Here is an 18,597-nt window from a genome sequence, read left to right on the forward strand (position 1 = left end):
CACAAAACTATTTTCTGCAACAATAATTGCAAAAACAATTTTTGTTAAAACACACTGTTTTAGAATGAAAATGTATTTCTGTAGATGTGGTCTCACAAAGCTAACATTACTTCTTTCTGAAGTCAAACCCCAGATATATTTGAAACACATACAGCAATAACAGTTTTGGACTCAATAGATCTACTGACATACATAGATGACTTCAATCTGCTATTTCTGTGATGCATTTTACAGGACTTTCTCCCCGCTCTCTGTTTTTAAATCCCATACCCTTTAAGAAACAATAACGACATCCAAGCAGCGACCTACAGGCTGACAACTGCAAGTTTTTCTGGAGATTTGGGTTGTGCAATAAGGCAGCATTTCTGGTTCTTTTGGTGAATAAGCCTTTTTAATAACACCTCCCTGCATTCAAATGTTCCACCAAAACAATGTGATTGGTTTTTGCCTCTATAGCAGAATAATAATAAGGTGCAGTCAGACCATTCTCCAGCAATGATAAAGTGCTGTGGAGATGGGTCTGGCTAAGTGAGAATAGCAAGGGCTTAACAAACAGTCGGGAAGATTAAGCAAACTCACTGTACCAGTAAACCCCACAGTTTTAGGGCTAATTGGCTCTTCCACCTCTAATCTCAATTGGTTTACGCCAACTAGACGGTTTCATATTTTTCAACTCATCCCCACCCTCAGGTTAGTTTCTGCACCGTCATATATGTAGAAGTGTGTGAGGAAGAGGAGAAGAGAAGATGAGGAGAGACAAAGAGGAGGAGAGGCTTTGATGAATAACTGCGGTACTGATGCTGACAGCAGTAACAGACCCTGTGTGTGTGTGTGTGTGTGTGTGTGTGTGTGTTTGTGGCATGTGTGTGTGTGTGTGACATGAATCCAGCATCCATCAGCGTCTGTTCTGTTTTTGTCATATCTGCTTTTAAACAAATTTTCGACATCCGTGCTACTGTTTGCAGAGTTTTTGATGAATGGCATCGTGCCACCATCCTGACTCCCGTTCTTTCTTCTGTGTTTCTGTACCTCTCTCTCTTTAAGACTTGGACACCAGCGCTGGCTGACAATGAGCAATCTTGATTTTCTAATCTGTTCACTACACAGGCCTGTTTTCCAATCTATAACGCACCACCGATTCCTCCGGGAAACAAACACACACACACACACGCACACACACACACACACACACACACACACACACACACACACACACACACACACACACACGTGCCACCATGCATACTCTCCCCCTCTCTCTCCTGTTTTCTCTCTTTTGGCTTCAGGCTTCAACATTATTGCCAGTATCCTCTCATTAGGAGAGAGTGGGGACACATTTACCATCCTTGCTGAATTGAGTGGTGCAAACACTGCTTAAACTGAGCCTTCATATTTAGCAAACATCCATACACCATCATCATCATCATCATCATCATCACCACACTCCTTTCTGCATCTCCACTCTGTTCCAGCTTCTACACACACAGTTTAATGATCCAACTATTCACCAAGCGCTCCCTTCATTAGCACTGCAGTAATGGTGCCGCCGGTGGGAAAAGTGTATTGATGTGAGAGTGTTATTCAGTATATCATATTAAGGTGCAGTTAGTATGATTTTTCTGCTCAGAAGTACAACTCATTACCATTGTATCTGCAGGGGTTGTGCGTTATTGCCAGTACCTCAGCGATTACTGACAAACCTCACAAGTTTACTTTTCAGAGCAAAGCTTTGTATCAACTCATCTCCTCTGATAAAAGCTGCACTTGAACACACCGTATGAATTGCAATGATTTGCCAGCTGATCGCTGAATGGAAAGGAAACCTCTGCTCAGTGATTTGGATACATAAAAAGGAGCACTGCGGCAAGATAGCGTCAACAAGTTCATCTGTTTCATGAAGATTATGTCTGATGCCAAGATGCATTTGGCACCGTATAGTTTGCTTTGGCTTGTTTTGAACTGGCGCTGACAGCCTGTGATCCTTCAGTGAAGGAAAAAAGAAAAGCAAAGGTAGGGATACAAGTGCTGTGGAACAATACACCCGGCTGTGCTAAATAACCACAAGAGGACACAACAATGGTTTGTGTCAGTTTTTTGCCCTTTTAACAGTGAAATTATAAGAAACCTTGGTAAGGAATAATAGAGTCACACTGTAGCTTGCTTAATGTTGCAAATGCAGGTATGCGGGAAATATTTTGTGGTTTTGAAGGATAACAAACTGCATGTACTCAATTTTAGGTCACTCGAGGTTTATTTTAATATTTCCACGACACAGTACTATCAACCTCTGTTGTGCTTCACTGCACCGATGTATCACAAAATTAAAACCACCTGTCTAATATTATATAAGTCCCCATGATACAGTCATGTGCAACTCAAATGTCTTGTACAGTATGGTATAATTGTCTTTTTTCTTTTTAGAATCTTTCCTTCTCTTTGTAAATAATCTTTGTATCGTTATCCTAGAAGCATTTTTCTTTTATTTATATCCACTGTCCCAAAAATTTGTTCTCCCTAGTGGACAAACACTGGGACTAAAAGCTTACAAAAGCAACGTACCTCACGACTCACCAAACTGCAAAAGGAGAAGAGACTGGCTTTCGCAAAGAAGTACATGACTTTGACTCCAAAAGACTGGGAGTACTGGATTTTCTCTGATGAATGCCCTCTCTACTTATGTCTGACACCCAACAGCCAAAACTACCATATCTATACAGATGATTGTCAAAAAGATCCATCTTCTGATCAAGTGAAACTCATTGCCCCTAGTATGGTTTGGGGGTCTATATTCGCTTCAGGTCTCTCAGAGCTGCACATTGTGTCTCAAGGTACCACTGTTAGTGCACATTATTATGCCAACAACATTCTAGAAAAGGTGCTACTTCCAGTTTTGGCCAGGAGGAAAAAATCAGGGTCTGTGACTGAATGGAAAATGCTTAATAGATGTTCAGAATTAATATTTATGCAAGATGGTGGCCCTGCTCATACTGCCTGTATGACTCAGTAATGGTGTTCTGAGCATCTACCTGGCCTTCTGCGTAAGGAGGAATGGCCACCAAACTCCTGTGACCTCAACCCAGTTGAGAACTGTTGGCGAATTCTGAACAGTCGCAACTTTACCAGTCCACCTTGACACAGCTTAACACTAGTAGGGGAAGATAGAACCATCCACATTCAAGAACCTTGTACATTCCATGCCTGAAAGGCTGAAAGCCGAGAACAATGTGAAAGTTTAAATTACTGGTTATTGAAATGGATTATATTGCATATTCAGTCTTTGAGCTTTGTTTTTCTGGGGAGAATGAACCTTTGGAACGCGGTGTGTATACCCCAGACTAATGCACTTTGCTGTTTACACTTCAGTAGGTTTACATACAATTTTGTTGTACATGTACAGTGACAAATAAAAATATCCTATCAACACATCAGGGCATGGACACAGGACATCTGGGGATGTCCCTTGGTGTCTGGCACCAGATCCTTTTGGGTCCTATTGGTTATGGAGCACAAAGGTCACGGTGCAACCTATGGACACTTGGCTGGATTGATAGTTGAGGAGGTCAGGTCAACACCTTGGGTCCTTTATTGTGTTCCTTTACATTCCTGAGCTATTTTTATGGTGCTGCTGGGGGCCTTCTCCTGCTAGGGGAGGTTGCTGTCATCTGGAAGTGCAGTTTCTATGGGGGTGAGGTGTGTTTAGTCTCAAACAGGTGGGTGGTAAGTGTCAAAGTAACATCCACATTAATGCCAGGGCCCCAGATTTCCCAGTAGAACATTGCATGATAATGAAATGATCAATGTTATTCATTTCAGTTTATCCAGGTTTTAATGTTGCGGCTAACTGGTGTACATGTTGGTGGGATATGTTGTACTGTTGTTTTTCTGTGGTAATTAAATGCATTATCAAACAAATGGTAAGTTAAAAGACAATAAAGCCCCAGTGTTTTGAAACTCTGCTCAATACATCACTAAGGTTCCTTTGTCCTTTTCAATTTTGTATGCAGGATTGCCGGATGCATTTTTACACTGTGCATCACATTAAGTAAATAGTCTTATCTTGTTTTTAAGATGAAGTGAAGGTTACTCGACTACACTGAAACTACAATGGCCAAAGTACAACTAAAGTGCAGCTAAATGAAAAAAAAAAGTGATGTAATGAAAATTTCATACTTTGGATTTGGTTTTGCTGTAGATGTCATACTGCAAATCATTTATTCAGGCAGTAAGAAAAGGTGGAATTAAAGGTGTGATCAGAGCTCCAAAGAAGTCTGTTTCCAAGGTCGCTATGTTTAGATCCAGACTGACACAAGAAGAACCCTAAAAATTGGTTGTGTTGAGATACAACATGTCCCAAACTTTGGTCGTGACACACCTCCTCCATTACTTTCATGACTGTAAAATAAAGATATGTTATGTCACCCCACTGTTCAGATCTCTTCACTGGCACAATGAAAACAGCTCCCTCCAACCTGAACTCTCTCATTCAGATCTACACTCCGTCCCACTCATTATGTTCGGTTAACAAAAGGCTCCTGATACAACCACCACAACACAATATCTAGACTGTTCTCCTCTGTGGTTCCCCGATGGTGGAACGAGTTACCAAACTCGATCTACAGAGTCCCTCTCAGTCTTTAAGGAAAGATGAAAAACCTGCTCTTCACAGAATGCCTTTGCACTTGGCACACTGAAAAAAACAAACAAAAAAACCCTATTACCTCCGCACTGCATGTAGACACCATGATCCTGCTTGAACTTGTTACATGAGACTTTTGTTTTCTCCTGACTAGATACTTGCTTTTGTTGTATCTACTCTCAGATGTATGTCGCTTTGGATAAAAGCATCTGCTAAATGAAACTGTAGAAATTGTAGAATTGTCATTCAATCAAATGCATCCATCTTTTTGTTCTCTCATCTTCTTCAGTGCTCGGTGCTTGTGAGAGTCATTGTATTATTATTTGGTTTAAAGTTACCATGGTGTTAACAAAACATAGCCAGGCAAAGTTACATCCTCAAGTGATTTAAATGACACTTTGAACAACAGCCACAGAAAACCACCACAACTTCAGCTACAGAATCAAGAACATGGAAAGAACCATCTTCTTCATTTTTCTTTACACTGCTGTTGAGAGAAATATAGAAAAACACTTTTTTATCATGAAGACTTTCAACAAATGTGGTGTACACTTTGAAGCCTGATTTCTCAACCCATAAGCATGCTATGAATATGTTTTGTTTGTATGAACACAGACAAACTCATGCAAAGTCATGTCTTGAAGTGACGTAAATGACACTGTAAGAGGAAACAGCTCAGAAAACATTCTCTAGTTCAGCTACAGAACAGTGACCATGGAAAGAACCATTCTCTTTGTTATTCTTTACATTGCTGTTGAGGGAGAAGTAGGAAAACATGTTTATATCCGCCAGAGTCAGAAATGGACTGAAGCTCAGGCTTACTGTCGACGACATCACACTGATCTTTCTTTTCTTAATAGCCAGAGTGATATGGAGAAGCTCCGAAAAGCTGCAGGTGGACAGATTTCTGATGGATGGATCGGCCTTCAGCGAGATCCCAACAACAGTTCTGGTTGGAAGTGGTCAGGAGGGGGACACATTACATACCAGAACTGGGCTGATAAACAACCAGATAATCATGGGGGCAATCAGAACAGTGGATTCATCAGATCTGATGGGAAATGGTTTGATCGCTTTGAGGGAGATTCCTACCATTTTTACTGCGTCCATGTGACTGTGGAGGAGAAGAAGAAGCTGTCCTGGGAAGACGCTCTGAGCCACTGCAGAGAGAAACAAACTGATCTCCCCAGTCTGCTCTCTGAGACCAATCAGCTTCTGGCCCACACTGAGATCCAGCGCAAAAACATCACGGAGCGGGTGTGGATCGGCCTGCGTTTCCTGAGAGACCGCTGGCTGTGGGTGAACGGTGACCCTCTGGAATATGAGGCCTGGTCCAAACAAGGAGGTCAGGACCACCAGTGTCCAATATGGAAACGCTGTGGAGCTTTAACCAAAGATGGACTGTGGGAGAACTGGGACTGCCAAGACAAACTCAACTTCATCTGTATCTGACACATTCTGAAGAGATATCATGATATATGTACTATAGAGGTGAATCTAAACTGTTGTTTTCTATTTCTTTTTCTGGTGTGATGTTATATTCACTACTTATTTTATGGCACTTATCCAGTTTGTTTTCTCCTGACTAGATCCTTGCTTTTGTTGTATCTACTCTCAAATGTACACTACCATTCAAAAGTTTGGGGTCATTTAGAAATGTCCTTATTCTTGAAATAAAACAGTTTTTTGAGTGAAGATAACATTAAATTCATCAGAAATACAGTCATACATTGCTAATGTGGTAAATGACTATTCTAGCTGGAAACAGCTGATTTTTAATAGAATATCTCCATAGGGGTACAGAGGAACATTTCCAGCAACCATCACTCCTGTGTTCTAATGCTACATTGTGTTAGCTAATGGTGTTGAAAGGCTAATTGATGATTAGAAAACCCTTGTGCAGTTATGTTATCACATGAATAAAAGTGTGAGTTTTCATGGAAAACATGAGATTCCCTTGGTGACCCCAAACTTTTGAATGGTAGTGTACATCGCTTTGGATAAAAGCATCTGCTAAATGAAACTGTAGAAATTGTAGAACTGTAATTCAATCAAATGTATTCATTTTTTTTGTTCTTTCATCTTCTTCAGTGCTCTGTGCTTGTGAGACTCATTTGGTTTAAAGTTACCATGGTGAAAACAAAACACAGCCATGCAAAGTTACAGCCTCAAGTGATTTAAATGACACTTTGAACAACAGCGACAGAAAACCACCTCAGCTTCAGGTACAGAGTCAAGAACATGGAAAGAACCATCTTCATTTTTCTTTACACCGCTGGCGAGAGAAACATAGAAAAATACACATTTTTAATCATGAACACTTTGAACAAATGTGGTGTACACTTCAAAGCCTGGTTTCTCAACCTTTAAGCCTACTATGAATATGTTTTGTTTGTATAAACGACAAATTTATGCAAAGTCATGTCTTCAAGTGACTTAAATGACATTTAGCAAAGAAACAGGCACAGAAAAGATTCTCAGTTTCATCGTTGTCTTCTATTTCTTTTTCTGGTGTGAAGTTATATCTATGACTTGTTTTATGGCACTTATCCAGGTTGTTTTCTCCTGATTAGATCCCAGCTTTTGTTGTATCTACTCTCAGATGTACGTCTCTTTGGATAAAAGCATCCTCTAAATGAAACTGTAGAACTCTATGTTTGATTTTTAGAAACATCTAATAATAAAAAGTTGCTTTAACAAAGTCGAAAAGACAAAATTGGAATAAGAACTCAACATGAACTCAGTTTTAAGTTAAACTCTTGCTTTCCTTGGTAAATCTATCATGAATACATTTTGTTCGTATAAACAAGACAAACCCATGCGACGTCATGTCCTCCAGTGATTTAAATGGCACTTAGTGAAGAAACAGCCACAGGAAACATTCTCAACTTCAGCTACAGAGCAGGGACCATGGAAAGAACCATTCTCTTTGTTTTTGGTGTCGTCATCAAAGTGACCATACTCATGTCACTTAGATCCTCTGACAAAAGTCCACTGGTAGTGACCCACACTAAGCTAAAAACTAAAGTTGATGGTACCTTTGAAGTAGTGGCCCACACTGTGAAACCCCCTACCCTCAAACCTTCATCATGTGATCTCAACTGACGCTTTTATAAAGCACCTTAGTACTGATCTATTTAGACTGGCCTTTGTCCAACCTACTATGATTTAGGTTTTTAATCTGTATGTTCTTGTTACTTTTAATGATACTAATTATCTCTTTAACCTGGCTCTACTGTTGATTTGTTTTTTTTTTACTTTTTACCTCTTTTTGTCATTTTTAAGGGCTTATATTGATTTTCTCTGCTGAGCACTTTGTGATTTTGTGCTGTGAAAGGTGCTATATGAATAAATAATTAAAATAAAAATAAATGAATAAACAACAACAACATATTAGGAAACAACCCAACAGAGACTAGAGCCTGTTTGCAGATCAGATTTATTATGTGTATGGCCAAGAACCATCATAAGATCCAGTCAAGAAGATCCAGGAAATCAGTTGAACAAATAATCTGACCTGAACTAACAGTGGAACAACTCCAACATACAGTGGTGTTTTTAAGTTAGTGCACCCTTTAGAATTTCCAATATTTCGACATAAATGTGACCTCAATAGATCAGATTTTCACAGCCCCAAGTCCTAGTTTCACAAGTCCTAAAAGTAGAAAAAAAGAGAAGCCAATCATAAAAAACAACTTGGTCATTTATTTATTGAGGAAAATGATCCTTTATTACATATCCATGAGTGAAAAAAGTATGTGAATCTTTGCGTTAGTATCTGGTGTATTATTCAATTCAATTCAATTTTATTTATATAGTGCCAATTACAGTCAAATTGTCTCGAGACGCTTTACAGAACCCATATGCCTGAACCCCCAGAGCAAGCCAAAAGGCGACAGTGGCAAGGAAAACACCCTTTTAACAGGGAAAAAAACCTTGAGCAGAACCCAGCTCTAATGTGGGGGGACCAATCTGCCTGCTGGCCGGGCGGGTTATTACTTCCTCTTGAGATTCAGGTTACAAATGAATGTGTTTATATTTTTCTTGACACTTTGCTGGTTGTTGTGGGCTTTCAGCGATGTCGAGGGAATATGAGGAGGCAGACACAGAGACACTCTGGAGACTCTGATGACTTAGGATGAGAATAAGGTTTACTGATGTCAGGAGAAGTGAGACAACAAAGCAGCACATTCATGTGAGCATTGCCAGCATCAATTCTGAGGAGTCTCTTCGATCTTTGGGTATATATTATGTTGGGAAGAATGTCAGATTTAGATTATAACCTAACATGAGGACAGCTTGTCTGCTCAGGCACGACAGACTAGACAATACCTAATCTTGACCAGGTCAGGGAGTCCTGACATATTTTCTTTCTTCAGCAGTTGTATTTGAATGTATCTTCTTCTTAGCATCTGTCGTTCTCATGGCCATATTAAGGGGAGAGAAGGCCTAAACATGCTCACAGCCTGAGTTCAAGAGAAGTAAACAGGAGCAGGGTTCATTTGAAGTGACCTATAGGATCTACAGCAGACCTGGGCATCGTACGGCCCGCGGGCCACATCCGGCCCGCCGGATGACCCTGACTGGCCCGTATGAGGTCACTGGAAAATATTAAAAATCAATGCAAATATATATCATCACAATACACGCAAGCAAATAGCCTGCACTGCTTTTATTTTGAAAGATCTGCTAAGTTAACGTTTTTTCGCGCGTGACCTTACGTTTTTTTCACAAGTGCTTTTCCATACTTAGCACAAGGTTTATGCGCTGATTGGTGTGTTGGTCAGCTAACGGCAAAAAAGAAAGATTGATTCCGAATGCAGAGTTTTTAACAGGACGTGGACTTCGAAGTATTTCTTCAATGAACTCAGAGTGCTCAAGGATTATAATCCGAATCGGCATTACGAGACCAAACATGGCGGAGAAGTACAAACATTTGACTGATGCAGAGCGGGGAGGATATCTGAAGGTTTGCTAGCTAAACTGCTAAAGCAGCAAGGATTTTTTCTTTCTTTTTTACCAAAGCTCACACATAAAGGGATGTCAGTAAGCCATTCTCCAATGGAGAATTGGTAAAAGAATGTCTGGTGGACTCTGCAGCGTTTATATGCCCGGAGAAAAGAGAAGCGTTCGTTAATGTGGCCCTGTGGAGGCGAACCGTAACGAGGCGGGTGGAGAGCATCGCCGAAAATCTGGAGCTTCAGCTGCACAACAAAGTGAACGATTTTGACGTTTTCTCCTTGGCTCTGGACGAGAGCTGTGATGTCCGTGACACAGCCCAGTTACTCATCTTTGTACGTGGACTAACAAAAAAGCGATGACGGAGTAGCTGGCAGCTGTGCCGCCAATGAAGGGAACCACGACGGTGAGTGATTTGTTCACTGAGGTAAATACACGCATGAACAAGCTGGGACTAAAATGGGAGAATTTGGTTGGTGTTACAACTGATGGCTGTCCAAATTTGACAGGGAAAATGTTGGACTTTTGAAACGGATGCAAGATAAAGTGACTGAAATAAATCCAGAACAGAGACTGATATTTTTGCATTGTATTATACATCAGGAGGTGCTGTGTAAGTCAGTGCTAAAAATCAACCACGTGACTGATGGAACTAAAGTAGTTAACTTCATCAGGGCAAGAGCACTAAACCACAGAGGGTTTGTTGTCTTTTTGGAGGAGATGAGAGTGAACATTGTGACCTTGGTTACCAGACAGCTGTCAGATGGCTCCGCCTGGGCAAGATGCTTAAACGAGTTTGGGATCTGAGAGCAGAGATTCAACAGTTTTGTGAGAAGAAAGGCAGGGACATCACCGAGCTCTCAGATGCAGACTGGATATCAGACCTTGCTTTTGCTGTTGATGTGACTGCACTAATGAATGAACTAAATACCAAGCTGCAAGGCAAGGGCCTCTTTGCACATGAAATGTACAGCCTGGTGACCACTTTTATGAGAAAGCTGAAGTTTCTCTCAAGCCACTTGGAGGGCAGCATTCTCATCCACATGCCCACACTGAAGGAAGTCACACCATCAAAAATATCTACAACTCAATAGGCAGCAATCATAGTTTAAATGAAAAAACAAAATCTTTCATTAAACAGTTGTGTTCTGTGTTCCACATTTTTGTTGTATCATTGTAATGTTTCATTCACTGTTTTTATTGAGATATATATTGAACAGAGCTGTAAGTGTACTGGTCCGGCCCTTATCAACCGTCAAAGTTTCTCATGTGGCCCCATATGAAAATTAATTGCCCACCCCTGATCTACAGGATGATTTAAGGTGACTGCAGTTGACAGATGCAACCAGTATGATATTCTGAGATGTCTTCAGCTAACAGCTGCAAGGAAATTCCTTATTAGAGGGAAAGAGAGTCATTTTTCCTTCACACTGGTATAATTCTAAATTCCTTGTTCCATCAATACTGACAGGCTGTTTTGGTCTAGTTGTAGAAAAACAGATAAGTAATATTTGATCAAATGTTATTGTTTTAATCTTTAAAAAATGACCATGTCTTATAACTATTGTGTAATTTATTTGATTGTCTTTAACTGCTTTTAGAACTTCTTTTTTTTTTTTTTTTTTGGCCTTTTTGCCTTTATTATATAAAAGGAGAGTGAAGAGAGAGATAGGAAGCCTGGGTAGAAGAGTGGGGAAATGACATGCAGTAAATGGTCATGGGCTGGATTCATAGCCCCTGTTTATAGGTCGCCGGCTCAGCGAGCTAAATTATCTGGGCGCCATAACTGCTTTTAGAACTTCTGATGTTGTTGTAAGTCATGCATAGAAATTTAAAAAATTAATCATTAAAGTAACCATTGCATCAAAATGAAACTCTTAAGGATATTTTTTAATTCCATTAATGTAATATCAGCTGCTTTGCTTTTAAGATGCTACACTAAAGTGCGTGGTTTGTCTTATTCACTTGTGTTGCTTGTGCTGTGTTTATGGTTGTTGCACTTAACAAGAAAAAGGTGTGGTCACCCAGGCGTGGTTTACAGTATGTTACTTAAGAGCATGTGGGAATGTGTGTGTCCATGTGGCTTGGTTCAGTAATATAGGAGAGTGTGTTTGTGACTGATGACAGAGGACGACAGCAATGTATGACACGTGAGTAGTTTAAGTGCCTTCACTGTGAGTGGAAGAGTAAATGTGTGTGTGTTATCTCCGTCTAAGCTCCTGAGGAAACCATATGGAGGCTCTGCAGCCCCCCTCCAAGGCAGCAAAGCAAAATCTGTTCTGATTTTTAATAGAAATCCTAATAGGAGACCAGTAGTGCAGCTCCAGTTCCTGCTGTGCCGTTCCTACTGTACACTGACGGAAGATGTCCAGAGGTAGAGGTCAGTGGTGGTTATGTAATAATCCTCTTCCCTCTGCTCCTGTACACACACATGTCTCTATATTTGGCAGCAAGGCATCAAAAAGGTAACAGCTCTGGGACTCCAGCTGCAGCATTACTAATTCACAACAATGGCTTTGTGAGCAGTGAGAGGATTCGGCAGCTACACGCCGTCACAGTCATCTGAAACAAGCACACACACACACACACACACACACACACACACACACACACACACACACACACACACACACACACACACACACACACATCCTCCCTACAGCAGAGTTTTAGTGTCGGTGAATATGGTAGAGGATTGTTTACAGTTTTCTGTCATAAAACAACTGTAGTTCAATCTTTTATCCAGCAGGGGGCGAGGTCAAAAAGGGCATGAATTGACCACAACCAGCTAAAGGAGGCAGGAGATTTACTGGACCAGTTGTGTATTTTTGTAAGTGAAAGTGGCAGAGAAGATACTCATTCACATTAGCATCAGAATGTACTGAATGTATACAAAGTGAAAGTATTCACTGGTCATAATTTTACTGCTGAAATTATATGAATTGCAGTTATTGGAATGTGTTTCATGAATCAATTTTATTGTTAATTTATTGTCAGTTTGAAATTAGGTTTTTGTTATGTTTCATCTACACGTTGGACATTTTGATCTGTGACAAACTTCACATTTTGATAACCATACTTTGCATACAAACAACTTCAATATGCAAAATAACTTAAATTTGCAAGCGTTTAAAGTCAAGCTTTAGTTCAATATCCACTGTGTAATAGATTAAAACATGTTATGGAGCATGAGGTACCATCAATAGTAAGACTGTAACACAGGGAAGATGGCATACATTTGTAAAACCATGGGCACAACATTTTAAACTCTGGTTCTGACACACTACATAATGTATGTCCGAAACTGTAGCCTTTGCAATTCACTAATTGCTTTGTTTCAAATTGAGATTTTCATTTAAAATTGGGCAATTGCTCAGTCCTGCTAAGTACACTGTAAAAATTGAATTCAAGCTTTAGTTGAAGTAATGTCATGTTTTAGATTAATCTCATTTGTCTTTCTGTTTTGGCGGTGGCAGTTTACTTTTGTGGCTTTTATCAGCTTGTTTTTGAATTTCATTGAAAATGTGAAATTTTTGTTCATGTTTCTTCCGAATGTTCTCACCCGACATTTTCTTGAAGCAGGAATTACAGAGAAAAGACCATTCAAGAACGGTTAGTCTCATGGCAAAATCATATTTTACACACTACATTTGAGTAAAGCAAACATTTAAGTTGGAAACTTCACGCTGACTTTCCTTGAAATCAAGTAGTGGTAATGAAAACTGTTCATTTGGGAGGAATAGAATGATTTAAGTACATCTAACTTAACCCAGTAGCACTGACATTACTTGTTACCTTAACTTGGAGAAACTTTATTTAATTGCATGTTACCATTTGAAGCAATTCATTTAAATTGGTCCAAGAATTCTCTTTTTGTAATGACACTGAGGTTTGATAGATGAATAAATGGACATAATGATGTCTCTGTTTCTAGTGTGTAGAAAAGCAAACTGGTTCTTCAAATGTTGAACAGCTTTGAACCAGAACTAGAACCTGGTCAGTGCTCGTCTAAAGTGGGCATGAATCACATCTCATCACTGGTAAATGATAAAGAAAGACACAATTCCCAATTTTAAAGTCAACATACAGTAGTAACTTAACATCAGAGGGTGATAAGGGTTGAGGACATACAAGTCTTCATGTGTTAGATAATACAATACTATCAAAATGATTAAAGATGGATAGGCAACTAAGCTGTTTAGGGTTGGGCAGACTGTAGATGTTCTGTATGAAACACACTTCCCAGCATGCTTAAGAGGTAACTTTACATTCTCCAAGAAAAGCTGGAGAGAAATACATCTTCCACAGGCTAAAAAATAATGCCTCAGATCCATTGAAACAGTCCCTCTATACATCACAGTCTATCTAATAAGGCTTTGGAATTGAACAGAAACATGAAGTACTTTCAGACTTTAACAAGAGTGAAAACAAGTGTTGTAACTGATGTGCAAATGTGCACTTATGCAAGCTCCAATGAAACCACTGATAAGAAAATGCACGTCCTAATATTAGTGTTTGTGTTTGAACTCAGAATGTAAAATTCAATCCTGGCAAGATTAGAGGATATTCTTTCTATTAAGCTACTTAAATATTCCCTCAAAAGCTTAAAAAATTCATTGAAGCTTAAGTAGCTCTACCTATTTATCTACCGGCATTGTTAAGGGATAAAAACGACCCCCCTGCTCTCATACTTCACATTCAGATGGTCTTCTCTTCATCACGCAGTCAGCGAGTGAAATGTGACACAGAAGCAGATTGCACGCCACATACGCTCCATCAAAAGGAGTTCACAGTTTGACTTCCAGCAAATGATGACGGAGGGGCTTTTTGAAGTGCGGCGGGTGAGCTGGGCGACGGCTCCCGATAGCTCTCATCAGATATGATTGTGCAAAATGCGCTGAAATGAGGCTTAATTGCAGCAGTTAATGTTTGGTAATGAACCCAGCAGCACCTGAAAATGTTTGACATGAATTACTGCAGAGAAAGAGCCGAATTTTGTCTTTGTGCACTTTGGACAAAGACAGAGTCGTTCATAAAACAGAATCGGTGTTGATTTGAATTTTCAAGAAATATGTAGATCCTTTTGACAGGTGGCAAGTGATTTGTCCCTTTTTATGATGCTAATTTTACACTTGTAAGAGTCTTTTTTACTACTTTAGTTGGTGTATTTCAATGCATAGAGTGCATTTTTAAGAATTTGTGTCAGCCTAAGAGGGTGAAGCGAGTCAAATATGAGAGTGGATGCTAACGGTAAGAAGCCGTTGAGAGTTGCATTGAACCACACCAGAGCTGACGTGATCTGGCAGCCCAGCTCTCCCGCTATTTCTCCGGCTGACGCTAATGGCTGCCAACTGACTTTTGGCAAAGTTACTTTCTGATTTGCACCTTATTAACTCAACTCACTAATGAGCATTGTGTGCTGAGCCAATATTCAATTAAAGTCATAATCAGTCTCAACAGTAATGAGTGAAAATGACAACAGAAAGTCTGAATGACAATTAAACACTGTCATTAAACATACATTATGGAACACAAATGAAACAGAGAGAGGGGGCAGGAGAACAGCTTATATCTAATGGTGATTGAGCTGGTGTCAACTGGAATCCATTACTAGTCCCATTAAAGGTCTACTATTGAAATGCTTATTGGAAGAGGGAGAAAACAGATCAGTTGTTTCAATGGTTACAGCTTGTGAAAAGAGGGAGGGAAGTGAGTTACGGCATCGGCCGAGTTAAAAAGGGGAACTTTTTCTGTCCTCAGTGTGGCTTTATGGGACTAGTGTCATTGTGGAAAGAGCACTGGAGTTTTATATCTGCTTTCAAACGCTCATAAAAGCAGGGCTTTAAGGGACAGCAATAACAGTGGGCTGCGTCAATCACACGGTTGTTCCTAGTCTAGAAACACAACCTGTTTTTGTCACTCAAGATTCCACTGCACAGTTTACAAGCACATTTGCTCATTAAAATATCAGGATGGGAGGTTAAATCTGCGTAAGATGACTGCGTAAACATTTTTTCTTCCATCTGAATAAGGACCTTCATTGCCATAATATACTTTGTAGCTGCTATTCCGCATTAAAGATTGACTTAACTTATGGGTTATTCAAATGTAAGAAAGTCTCATTTCAAGTCCCACTGACATTATATGCTAATAGCTACAACTACATCTGTAAAGCAAAGAATTTGTCAGCATGTCGTGTGGCTCGCTTCATATGTTTGGATAAGTGTCCACGTGAGTCTATGAGAGAGCTGAGTGGCTGCTTGCTGCTCAGACTCCTCTGTATGAACAGCAGGATAAAGAGGACTGAACACTGTGGCGGTTTTTAGACAGCAGAGATTAGTTTTAGGGGACAGCTTTGGCGAGCTTTATGGGTGTGATGAAACCAAGTTGCAGAGAAGTTTTCAATTGTTCAGCTGCACTAGTAGATGCCAATTTGTCTGAGAATATGAGCAGTAAATCCCAGGAACAGAAATCAGTTTTTGAGAGAACTGCTGAATATGGGACTACACTGAGTTACAGAAGCCACTGGAGCAGAGGCCAGCCGGGACATGACTCCTGACTTCAGCTCTGGATGGATGCAAACAGCAGCTTGTGGCTTAAATGTTTATATGGAGGGTGGTTTACACCGAAAAGGCAAAATAATGAGGAGACTTGAGGTAACCTTTATTTATGGTAACCCCTTTCAGATATGGACTCTTTTCCGTTAATGTGATGTCGACTTCATGTCTGAATGAGCATGAAAAAGTCACAAGATCAACCTTGTCACATTCCTGTATCAGAAATTTTCACTAGGGATGTCTGATAATATCGGCCCATTGATATTATTAGCCCGGTACTGGCAAAAAAAATGTAATATCTGTTAATATCATCATCTGTATTTTTGCCTATATGAAAACAGATAAAATAATGCCTGGATTTCACCAACATTTACCGGACTCGTACAGGGAGGGAGGGAGGGAGGGAGGGAGGGAGAGTGTGAACTGTTGTTTGAGACAATTTCTAAAAAAAAAACCCAAACATAAATATGGCATTTTTTTCCCATATCTTCAGTTGAAGTAGTTTTCTTATTTTGCACAGACAATGTTTGCATTTGGAAAGCCTTGTTGCATTTGAGAATACATCCAATGGGGCATCACAATAAAATTAGGCATGATGTGTTAATTCCACGAGAGGAGATCTGTGATGTTACCAAAAATTTGTTAAATAGCCCACATACATCGGTATCGGTTGATATCAGAATCGGAAATTGAGAGCTGGACAATATCGGCATATTGGTTAGTGGCAAAAAAGCCAATATCGGACATCCCTACTTTCAACATGACAGAAGTCTGAATTTTTATTGGTAGGTTAGAAATGTGGACGGTGTGTTCCACATTTCTATTCCAGTATTGGTCCAAACACATCACAGAGAGCAAAACACACAATCTGCATGTAACAATGTCACTGTTTTTTCAGTCACTTTGCTCTACAATGTCAAATCTATTATAGAATGAAATGTCCATAAAAATAAAACTGTTCTGCAATGAAATCTAAGGGGTCAGATTAATGGTACTGACTATTATGGATGTAACCCAGGTTTTGATAATACCTTAAAGGGAGCTTTAGGTTGCAGTTTGTTGTTTCCAGTTGTTTGTAGGAGTCTTTCCTCTTAGTGTTTTAAATACCTGCACCATCAGACAGCAGCAGGATCCATATGTGCTGCTCCAAAGAGGGAGGGCTGTGCTTGTTAACGACAAAAGTAGCTTCTTTATTTAGTTCTAATTTCTACACCTCTGACTGGTGAGCTGTCATGTCAAGCTTTTTTATTATGAATATTTTTCAGTTTCATTTCAGGCTGGTTGCAGTAGTGACAATGTACTCATGGATGTCTCACATAACTACATACAGTATAGAAAGGGACCTAGCAGGTAGCTGAGTAACCATGACAACACATTTTAAGTTGCTTCAGCTAGATTATCATCAGTGACAGAAAGAATCTTTACGAAATGATTAAATATTTATTCATGACTTGGACAGTTTGATAAGCTGCTGTTAGTATAGATTCAGTCTTCTATTCATCAGGGCATCTGTAAGTATCATACATCACTTCATGCACTGTCTAATCTTACATGTATGACTAATCTTACACATGTATCGTGGTGTGCATGTCTGAACCTCTGAGGAACATTAATGTCTGACTGACAGGTTGCTGTCACTTTAACAGATTGATGAAGCAGCAACCTTACATATCCCATGTGTGAAAAGGGCTCATGAAACTCAAGTGATACCATCGGCCACCTGTGTCAGTCAAAAAAGGCTGGTAGTGATGTGAAGACTGAAGATTAGCGTTTTGACATATCACACATGGAACAGATTTATGCGTCACATCTAAACTGGAGTCATAATCATAGCAGCAGTCGGTAATGTGTGTCCCCGCCTTCATTTACAGTCAAGGTGAAATGTACAAGGAAACTATCTAAATAAGCTGAATTCTTTAAAAAGAATGTATAGAGCCTTTGCTGTTTAGTTCTGCTTCAAAGCTGCAGAGGTTGATTTGGCATCTTAGGGCAGGAGAACAGGTTCAGACACCCCATTTGTTATATTACCCATTAACCCTTATGCATAAGTGGGTCAAAAAAATGACCTGGTGAGGTTGTTTTCTTGTAATACCTTTGTAATGAAAAGTTGTTGTCGTTTCATATTCCAGGTATTCCTCAAAAAGCATGCTTTTGATATCATTCCACTGACATTTGTAAGTTACCTTTTATACTTTTTAAGAAATTATAATATTTGTGTTACTACCCCAAACTTCACTAAAGTGAGTCAAAAATGACCTGCATGCATTCTTATTAACTGTGGCTGTCAGGAATACATTTACTGTGGACCGCACACACTATGTCAGAAGTGTCACCAATCAGGAAGATTATTATATACAGAGAGTAGCAACAGCTGGAGGAAAAGAGTGGAAAAATGTCTACAAAATGGATGTTGACATTCTTCTATTGCTGTTCTGTGTAATATTC

This window comes from Amphiprion ocellaris, chromosome 15 (assembly GCF_022539595.1).
Source record: "Amphiprion ocellaris isolate individual 3 ecotype Okinawa chromosome 15, ASM2253959v1, whole genome shotgun sequence".
NCBI lineage: Eukaryota > Metazoa > Chordata > Actinopteri > Pomacentridae > Amphiprion > Amphiprion ocellaris.